Source organism: Calidris pugnax, unplaced genomic scaffold, assembly GCF_001431845.1.
Source record: "Calidris pugnax isolate Ruff unplaced genomic scaffold, ASM143184v1 scaffold162, whole genome shotgun sequence".
Taxonomy (NCBI): Eukaryota; Metazoa; Chordata; class Aves; order Charadriiformes; family Scolopacidae; genus Calidris; species Calidris pugnax.
In genome coordinates, this window is record NW_015090900.1 from 1402741 (window position 1) to 1412625 (window position 9885).

The following is a 9885-nucleotide window of genomic DNA, read 5'->3' on the forward strand; positions in this document are numbered from 1 at the left end:
CGGGGGTGGGGTCGTGGGGAGTCTGGTGGGTTGGGAGCCTGCAGGATTTTGGGGACCGGGTGGGGTGGAGGGGAACTTGAAGGGGTCCTGAGGACCTTGAGGGAGTCCTGGGGAGTCTGATGGGCTGGGACCCTGCAGGATCTCAGGGACCTTGAGGGGGTCCTGGGGACCTTGAGAGGGTCCTGGAGATTCTGATGAGTTGGGACCTTGCAGGATCTGGAGGACCTTGAGGAATTGGGGCCCTGCAGGATCTCAGGGACCTGATGGGGTGGGGGGGACCTTGAAGGGGTCCTGAGGACCTTAAGGGGTCCTGGGGATTCTGATGGGTTGGGACCCTGCAGGATTTCAAGGACCTTGAAGGGGTCCTGAGGACCTTGAGGGAGTCCTGGGGAGTCTGATGGGCTGGGACCCTGCAGGATCTGGAGGACCTTGAGGGGGTCCTGGGGACCTTGAGGGATTGGGACCCTGCAGGATCTCGGGGACCTGATGGGGTGGGGGGACCTTGAAAGGGTCCTGAGGACCTTAAGGGGGTCCTGGGGAGTCTGATGGGTTGGGACCCTGCAGGATCTCGGGGGCCTTGAAGGGGTCCTGAGGAGTCTGATGGGTTGGGACCCTGCAGGATCTTGGGACCTTGAAGGGGTCCTGAGGACCATGAGGGAGTACTGGGGAGTATGATGGGTTGGGACCCTGCAGGATCTCGGGGGCCTTGAGGGAGTCCTGAGGACCATGAGGGAGTCCTGGGGAGTCTGATGGGTTGGGACCCTGCAGGATCTGGAGGACCTTGAGGGGGTCCTGAGGACCTTGAGGGAATCCTGGGGAGTATGATGGGCTGGAACCCTGCAGGATCTCAGGGACCTTGAGGGGGTCCTGGGGAATCTGATGGGTTGGGACCCTGCAGGATCTCAGGGACCTTGAAGGGGTCCTGGGGACCTTGAGGGGGTCCTGGGGAATCTGATGGGTTGGGACCCTGCAGGATCTGGAGGACCTTGAGGGGGTCCTGAGGACCTTGAGGGAATCCTGGGGAGTATGATGGGCTGGAACCCTGCAGGATCTCAGGGACCTTGAGGGGGTCCTGGGGACCTTGAGGGATTGGGACTCTGCAGGATCTTGGGGAGCTGATGGGGTGGGGGAACCTTGAAGGGGTCCTCGGGACCTTGAGGGACTCCTGGGGAGCCTGAGGGATTGGGACCCTGTAGGATCTGGAGGACCCAATGGGGTGAGGGGACTCAGTGGGGTCTGGTGTCCTTGAGGGGGTCCTGGGGAATTTTATGGACTGGGACCCTGAAAGTTTTGGGGGTCCCAGAGGGATCCTGCAGGGAGTGGGGGATCTGGGGGACCCAGCAGGGTCTGGGGACCTTGGGGGTGGGTTGGGAGGCTTAGGTGTCTCCAGTGATCCCAGGGGAATCCTGCAGGGTCTGGGGGATCCTATGGGGTGGGGGGACCCAGCAGGATCTGGGGACCTCAGCAATGGCTTTAGGGGACTGATGAGGGGAGACCCTGTGGGGGTCTGGGGTGTTTGGGCTTCCTTAGGGGACCCTGTGGAATTGGGGCTCTCCAGGGGACCCAGCGGGGTCTGGGGACCTTGGAGTGTCCCGAGGAATCTGTGTGTGTGTGTTCCTGGGGGTTTTGGGGTGCTTGAAGGACCCTGCAGGATCAGGGGAGTGCAGTGAAGTGTCAGAATGGGGAGGGTGGGGGGGAAGAGGGGGCAGTGAGGCTGGGGGACCCAGCAGGGTCTGGGAATCCTCATGGGGTTGGGAAACCCTACAGGGTCTGGGGTCCCTGGAGGATCTTGCCAGGTCTGGGGGTGTTTACAGGACAATCTGCTGTCAGCAGATGCTGTTGGCATCTGTTACCTCCCCCTCAAAGGCAGCAAGTTCAGGGCAGCTGCTATGGGGCAGGGCCCCTTCCCCGTCTGAGCCCCTCTGCCCCCCAGGAGGGGTCCCCAAGACCCTTGGCCAGCAGGACACTGGTGGGACTGTGCCTCATGTTGGGGCTCTGGTGCTGCAGCCTTCACGTGCCCCTGTGCAAGCCTCGGAGGGGGAAATCAAGCGGGTTTGGGGGTCACCCCACTTCCACCATCCCTGGACTGTGATTTCGACTCGGGACTGCACCCCCCCATGGGGACAGAGAGCAGAAGGGGACCTGTCCTCACGATGGCACTGGTGTCGTTTGCCTCCCAAGCTGGATTTTGGGGGACTGCTTTGATGACTGACCGAGGGGGTGATACTTGAAGCCTCCCCAAGTGCTTCCAGCAAGAATCCTTGGGCACCCCCCGATGTCACTCTGCAGCAGAGCCTGTCACTGTTGGCTCTAGAGGGGCAAGAAGGCACGAGGAGCCAGAGGGGGGGCTCAGGACAAAGCACCCCTCTCCAGGCAGAAGACTCCTGCAGGGCTCTGCCATTGCTGTCCCCATCTCTGCCCTGAGCCGGCCTCGGGACAGGGGGGGCTCGGACCTGACAGCATCATCCCTTCCCCACTGGGTTCAGCCAGCAGAGCCCCCCCAGGAGCCCGCTCCTTCGCCGGACACAGCCACAGCATTTGCCATTTCTGGGCTAACAGCATCCTTCAACCACTAGCCAAGCCACCGACACGCAGTGGAAATGTGTGGGGGGGTGTCTCGCTTTGCTGCACCAAGCTTTTACAGTGGCTTTCCCCAGGAAGAGGAGGGGGGGGGCTGCATGAATCCTTCCTTCCTGCTGCAAAACTGTTAACTCACTGCCCTTATTTATTTTCAATTGAAAAAAAAAAAATAACCACTTGATTTATGCTGGGGGGAGGGGGAAATTTTCACTGACTCATGAATGTGCCCGCGACTACCTTGGTGCCAGGCAGCAGGTCTGTTGTATAATCCTCGCTTCTCTTGCCTCTGTGCCCCCCCAGTGCTGCCCACCCTCTGTGGCAGGGCACTGGCAGAAGTAAACTTTGATATATTTTATTCCTGATGTCCAGTATTCCTTAAGGTGCCGGCTGAAATATAACCGAGAGAGCGGTTAGAACGGAGATGAGCAAATAAGCCCCGTGTAATTAAATAGCAGAGTGGGTTTCTCTGATTATTGACCTTTTCTGGGGGTGTGGGGACTTGGGAAATGTGCTCTGAGCTGCCTGGAGCAGCGTCACTGCGGGTGTCCGGGGTCTCTGCCAGGCACAGCTGATGTACAGATATAGGTGTATCTATACATACACCCACAATCTGTCCTGAAAAAGCTGTATAAGGTCAGAAATAAGGTCCAACGCACAAATGAACGTGTGTGGGAAGTGGGTGGCAGAGAAATATTTGAGCTGCCAGCACGACTTCACGGTGACAAAGTCAGGCAGCAGCACTGGTTGGGGGGGGAAACTTGCATTTCTCCTATTAATTCCTCTTTTTCAGCCAATTCTTTTTTGCTTTTGTGCTCCCCTATGCAGAGCTGATGTGCTGGGACACCCCCTGTCTCCTCGATGCTCCCTAATTTCTGCCCTTTCACTAAATCACTGCTCGCTGGAGGTTTTCCTGTGTGTGCAGAACCATAATCCCAACCAGGAGGTGATTCCCACCAGCTGGGGGGGGGGAAGTTTTGCTGCTAATAGCAGCTTACGGGTCTCAGCCAGGAGAAGGGACACATTATCTCTCCCCGGCTTTCAATTAATAGTATGAAATGCACAGCTTGGGTTTAAATCCCTCGATTATTTTTTTTTTTTTTCCCCTCCCTGGTGATTATTTGCAAATCAGCTTTTGACCTGATTAGAGCAGAACCTACTTAAAGGAATTGCAGGGTAGGGGGGGGGCTGAAAATCAACTCTGTTAAACCAGTAAGACCCAAATAATTCAAAATCCTCTGATGCAACGGTTCCTCCCCACCTTTTCAGTCTCGGTGCAGCTACCATCTCATCACACGTTGTGTTCCTGCGGTATCTTTAGCTGGAACATGACATCTATTGTAATTCACAGGCTTATTCTCATTTTCCTCCCGGGTGGGGGAGGCTGGTGCAGTCAGCGAGGACGGGAGAGCTGATGGAAGGGCAGGGAGCAGATCCCAGGTGTCTCCACAGCTCCATCCTGCAAATAAGTACAATTTATCTCAAATAAGGATACCCAGGGCAAGGCACACTCAGGATTTTCAAGGATGTGGAAAGGCAGTTGGGGTCCCCTCCATCTCCCAGGGTGGAGGGATGGATGTCCCCTCCTTTGGCAAGGATGAGCAGTGGGGAGGATGGCTGGGGCCACATCTGAGACCTGGCTTTTGGAGTGGAGGAGTAACAGCAGCTCCCCAGGCTGGTGCTGGAGCAAGATGGGATACCAGTTGCAGGAAAAAGAATAAAAAGAAAATAAAACCTAACCTTAGAGTCCCATGACACGGTGGTTGGTCGTGGCTGGGATAACACACCTCTGGGTTGTCCATCCTGGGTGGGAGCAGCCCTTGCCTCCTGCATCCACACGAGTCCCTCAGCTGTGGTTTTGGGCAACATCTCTGCAGGTAAATCCTCATCCAGTGACTTCTGCAGCAGCTCCTGCAGGACAGTACTGCTCCCCAGCCCACCAGGCCCCCCTGAAGCTGTGCTGTGGGGTACAGCAAGCCTCATCCTGACACCACGGATGTGGCTGTGCTGGCACCCACACAAAATCACAGAATGATGCGGGGTTGGAAAGGACCTCTGGAGATCACCTAGTTTAACCTCCCTGCCAAAGCAGGTCCACCCAGAGCAGGTCACGCAGGAACGTGTCCAGGCAGGGTTTGAATGTCTCCAGAGAAGGAGACTCCACCACCTCCCTGGGCAGCCTGTGCCAGGGCTCTGCCACCCTCAAAGTGAAGAAATTCTTCCTTATGCTGAGATGGAACTTCCTATGTTCAAGTTTGTGCCTATTTCCTCTTGTTCTCTCTGGAGATCACTGAAAAAAGACTGGCCCCATCCCCCTGACACCCATCCTTTAAGTATTTATAGGCATTGATCAGATCCCCCCTCAGCCTTCTCTTCTCCAGACTAAAAAGACCCAAATCCCTCAGCCTGTCCTTGTAAGAGAGATGTTCTAGGCCCCTCATCATCTTTGTAGCCCTGAACACATCCATGTTCACCCTCTGGATGGACAAGGCTGGTCCAGCCACCAGCCAGGAGCTTTCCACACCACCAGGCAGGGACCATCCTGCTTTAGTTTTGTGGTGACCCAGCCCATGACCCCCCCTCCCATACCCCATACAGCACAGAAGCCCCGTGCCACCCCCAGAAAGCTCCAGCTGACACCACCACCAGGCTGCTCACACACCATGGGGACAGCAACAAAGTCCTGCTGGAGGGTCCTGGGCATGAATTTTGGGGGAGAAAACCCCCAACACGCCCAGCACAAGGTCAGAGGTACAACCCAGAGCAGAAGCCTGGTCCTTTGCCGCTTGTTTTCGGGAGCATCCCCTGCCCTGGGAGTGCAGGGCTTTACATAACCCCCTTTCTCCCCTCCTGCCAGCAATAACCTTACATAAACAGCCCCAACACTTGCTGGTTTTATCAGATTATTTCGTTACAGACTTTCCGGGAAAAAAAACCAAAATTAACATGGCGTGTTAATACCTAAGCCCAGCTTCTCCCTTTTCCTCTGCTAATTCCTGGGGGGCTAGTCCCAGCGAGGTGTGTTGGCCCGAGGCCGGTGCCAGGGGTGCAGGCACCCATGGGTGGGGAGAGAAAATCCCCAGGGATTAAATTCTGGTGGGAGAGTGATGCTGGATGAGGGGGGGACGGACAGGGATAGAGTGAGGGTGACGGAGAGGGGACAGTGATGGTGCGGGGGTGATGGAGGAGGGACAAGGATGGGGTGAGGGCGATGGAGGGGGTAGAAAAAGGACGCGATGGGGGGACAGGGCTGCCCCCCACGAAGGTCCCCAAGGACGGGAGCATCCATGGAGGATGCTCGGAGCATTTCTGGGTCCACGTCGCAAGAGGGCGCTGCAGGAGCTCCGCCGGTGCCGCCGGGACACCGGGCAGAGGCAACCCGGTTTCCCCACCTCCAGCCCCGGTATTGGGGGTCCCCAACCACGCCTGGCCTCCCCCCAGCCCCGCAGCATCCCCAGCTCTTACTCTTCCCCTCAGCACCCCCCCAGCTCTTGCTCTTCCCAGCACAGAACTGCTGTTATCAGCACTTAAAAGACATCTCCCCCAGCCCACCACCTCCTCCCCATTGACCCTTTCCTCCTGGGACACCCCCCCAGTTTCCATTTCATGCCTCTCCCCTCTCCAGTCTTTACTCCTTTAAGAGGCCGTTACAGCCCCAATTAGCCACAGAGGGTGGAAATTGTCTCCTTGGCCCCTGATTTGCCCTTTTGGGCAGCTGAGCCCAATCTGGACTCCCCTTAGATGTTCTCGGGGGATGGGGGGGCTGGAGGTCACCAAACCGGGGCTGGGAACACATCTGGGCATGTTTTCGGTTCTTTTGGACCCCATGTGCATTTTCATCTGTCCCCCCATCCTGTGGCAATCAGCGCCTGTCCCCCCCCCAACTCCTTCCCCCAAGACAAGCACCCTTGTGCTTCCACCCCCAGTTCAGCTGTGCTGAGAAACGCTGATAAATCCCCTCTTTTCAGTCCGGTCACCCCATGCCTGCCCAGACCCCCCCCCACTGACACCCTGCCAACCCCCCCACCCCACACCCAAGGGACTGGGAGGGGGTCAGCATGGGGTTTACAGCCACCCCATCCTCTCCCTGGGTGAAGATGGGTGGAGGTGGGGGCTGCTGCCTGGGGCTATTTGGGTGGGCACCCCTTGTCCCACCACCCAGCACCCCCAGCCTGGCTCAGCCCGTCCCTATGTCCCCATCTGGGGTCTTGCCCTGGCTCTGGTGGGCTTCCAGGTGTGGGGAGCTCATTCCCTCTGCGCTGGCTGCCCCGCGCTCCCCTTACTGTGCTAAGAGCCTCTTGGTCCAGTTCTCTCTTCCCCACTAAGCTCTTTAACCGCCCCATCCCCTCCCTGGGTGAAGAGGGGTGGAGGTGGGGGCTATTTGGGTGATGAAGGTGGGCACCCCTTGTCCCACCACCCAGCACCCCCAGCCTGGCTCAGCCCGTCCCTATGTCCCCATCTGGGGTCTTGCCCTGGCTCTGGTGGGCTTCCAGGTGTGGGGAGCTCATTCCCTCTGCGCTGGCTGCCCCGCGCTCCCCTTACTGTGCTAAGAGCCTCTTGGTCCAGTTCTCTCTTCCCCACTAAGCTCTTTAAAGTCACTGATCTGGTTAAACCTTAGCAATCGGTTTGTTTTGCTCTGCAAGTTAATGTGCCTAATTCCTGCCTGGCTTACTCCTGGTGCCCAGCCTGCGGAGTCTCCGTGCCCGCGCGGGGACAGGCATGGGCACATCACACGTCACCCCCCTGCTCTTGTCCCGCGTGATTTTCACTGAATTTCACTGAATTTTAGAGTTGGAAGGGACCATAGAGATCATCTAGTCCAACTCCCCTGCTGAAGCAGGATTGCCCAGAGCTTGTCAGAGCATGTTACTCAGGAGCATCCAGGTGGGTCTTGAAGATCTCCAAAGAAGGGGACTCCACAACCTCCCTGGGCAGCCTGTTCCAGGGCTCTGTCACCCTCACTGTGAAGAAGTTTCTCCTCATATTCAAGTGGAACCTCTTCTGTTCCAACTTGTGCCCGTTGCCCCTCATCCTCTCGCTGGGAACCACTGAAAAGAGTCTGGCTCCCTCCTCCTTCAACCCTCCCTTGAGATACTTGTAGGCATTGATAAGGTCTCCCCTCAGCCTTCTCTTCTCCAGACTAAAGAGTCCCAGCTCTCTCAGTCTCTCCTCATAAGGGAGATGCTCCAATCCTTGAATCATCTTTGTTGCCCTTCGCTGGACTCTTTCCAGTAGTTCCCTGTCCCTCTTGAACTGGGGAGCCCAGAACTGGAGGCAGGATTCCAGTTGTGGCCTCACCAGTGCAGAGCAGAGGGGGACAATGACTTCCCTTGACCTGCTGGCCACACTCTTCCCTCTGCAACCCAAGATACCATTGGCCTTCCTGGCCGCAAGAGCACACTGTTTAGTCATTGTCATTTTACTGTCCACCAGGACCCCTGGTTCTTTCTCTTCTTCTCTTTTGAGCGTGGCAGCCCCACATGGAGTGGAGTCCTCATCAATTCTGCTGTCTCAGCCCCAGGGGATCAGTGGCAGCGTGTGACACGGGCAGGACAGTGCCCGGCGTCCCCATTCCTGGCACCCGGGATGGGGATGCTGCAGAGCTGGGTACCTTCAGACTGGGGGGGTTTATCCCAACCTGGTGGGTCCCTCAGGAGGAGGCTGACGTGTCCCCTCTCTTGGGGTCCTGCCCCATGCCCCCCAGAGCTGGGATGAGGCTTGGCTGTGGTGCCCCCCCTTCCTCGGCGCCGCATCCCCCCGCAGAGGTGGAGAAGAGCAGCAGAAAGTGGCTCGTTCAACCTCATCCCCCTCCCCACACCCTTTGCAAATTTTTGGGGTGTTGAGAAAGGTTTTCTCTGGACATTTGGACACTTTTTTAAGAGAATCATTTAAGACAAATGGGGTAATGAACATTGCTACGTGCGGGCTCAGGGCTGTGGCTTCTCATGGCCTTTCTCCTTCCAGGAAGGCAGGGCTGGAGGAGGCTGATGGGCACCAGCCGGGACTGTCCAGGCTGTGATTTTTTGGGGTTCAGATATCTCTGCATCTCACCTCCCACCCTGGCTTGGCCCTAGTGCCCTGTGAGCCTCACCGTGGCGGAGCAGCATCTCTATTTTCAGCCCTGGCTGCCCTAATCCCATCACACGCCTCCGCCGCAGCCGGCTCCATCCCAAAACCCACGGGTGCTTTACCCACGGGTGCTTTAATTTACCAGCTCGAGCAGGACCCAACGTCTTCTCCAAGGGTTGTTTCTGCCATATCCTCCCCCTGCTCCCAGGACCCGATCCCATCATCCCAGGACCCTTCCCTACCACCCACAGCAGCCAAATCCACGGCAAACCCTGGGGAAGGGTGATGGAGGGAGGGCTGCACCCCAAAATAGCTGCATAACGTGTTGAGCCAAGGGCAGGGAGCGTGTGAGGGGTTTCATCTCACTCACCCTCCCCTCTCACGCACGGCAGGGCAGTGGGAGGTGGGAACAGATCCCCACTGCAGTCCTTAATATATATATATAATCTAAACTATACATTTATATATTCATATTTACTCTATAATTTAATATATTAAATATAATTTAATATATAGAAATATAAATTTAATAGATATATTAAATTTAGCTCTGTCTCTCCCTACATAACAAATTTAATATATATATATTTTAAAACCAACATCCCACCCCGTAGTAGGAACGTACAGACCAGAGACACTAAGGGAGACAAATTTCCCCCCAGCACGTTTGGTTCATCTGCCCCTGCTAATCCTCGGCAATCCGGCGTGACGGGAGCCCTGTAACCTGATCACGGCTGAAGGAAGGAAGGAAGGAAGGAAGGAAGGAAGGAAGGAAGGAAGGAAGGAAGGAAGGAAGGAAGGAAGGAAGGAAGGAAGGAAGGAAGGAAGGAAGGAAGGAAGGAAGGAAGGAAGGAAGGAAGGAAGGAAGGAAGGAAGGAAGGAAGGAAGGAAGGAAGGAAGGAAGGAAGGAAGGAAGGAAGGAAGGAAGGAAGGAAGGAAGGAAGGAAGGAAGGAAAGGAGGAAGGAAAGAGGAAAGGAAGGAAAGGAGGAAGGAAAGAAGGAATTAAGGAAGGAAAGAGGAAAGGAAGGAAGGGAGGAAGGAGGGAAGGAAGGGAGGAAGGAAAGAGGAAAGGAAGGAAGGGAGGAAGGAAGGAAGGAAGAAAAGGGAAAGAAAACCAACCCACATCCCTTCTTCCTCTCCCCTCTCCCATGCCTGCAGGGCTGGAGGACCCGCAGCACCAGGGAGCTCATCCCCGTGCCGTGGGATGGCTGACACCAGGAACCCCGACCTCTTTGGGT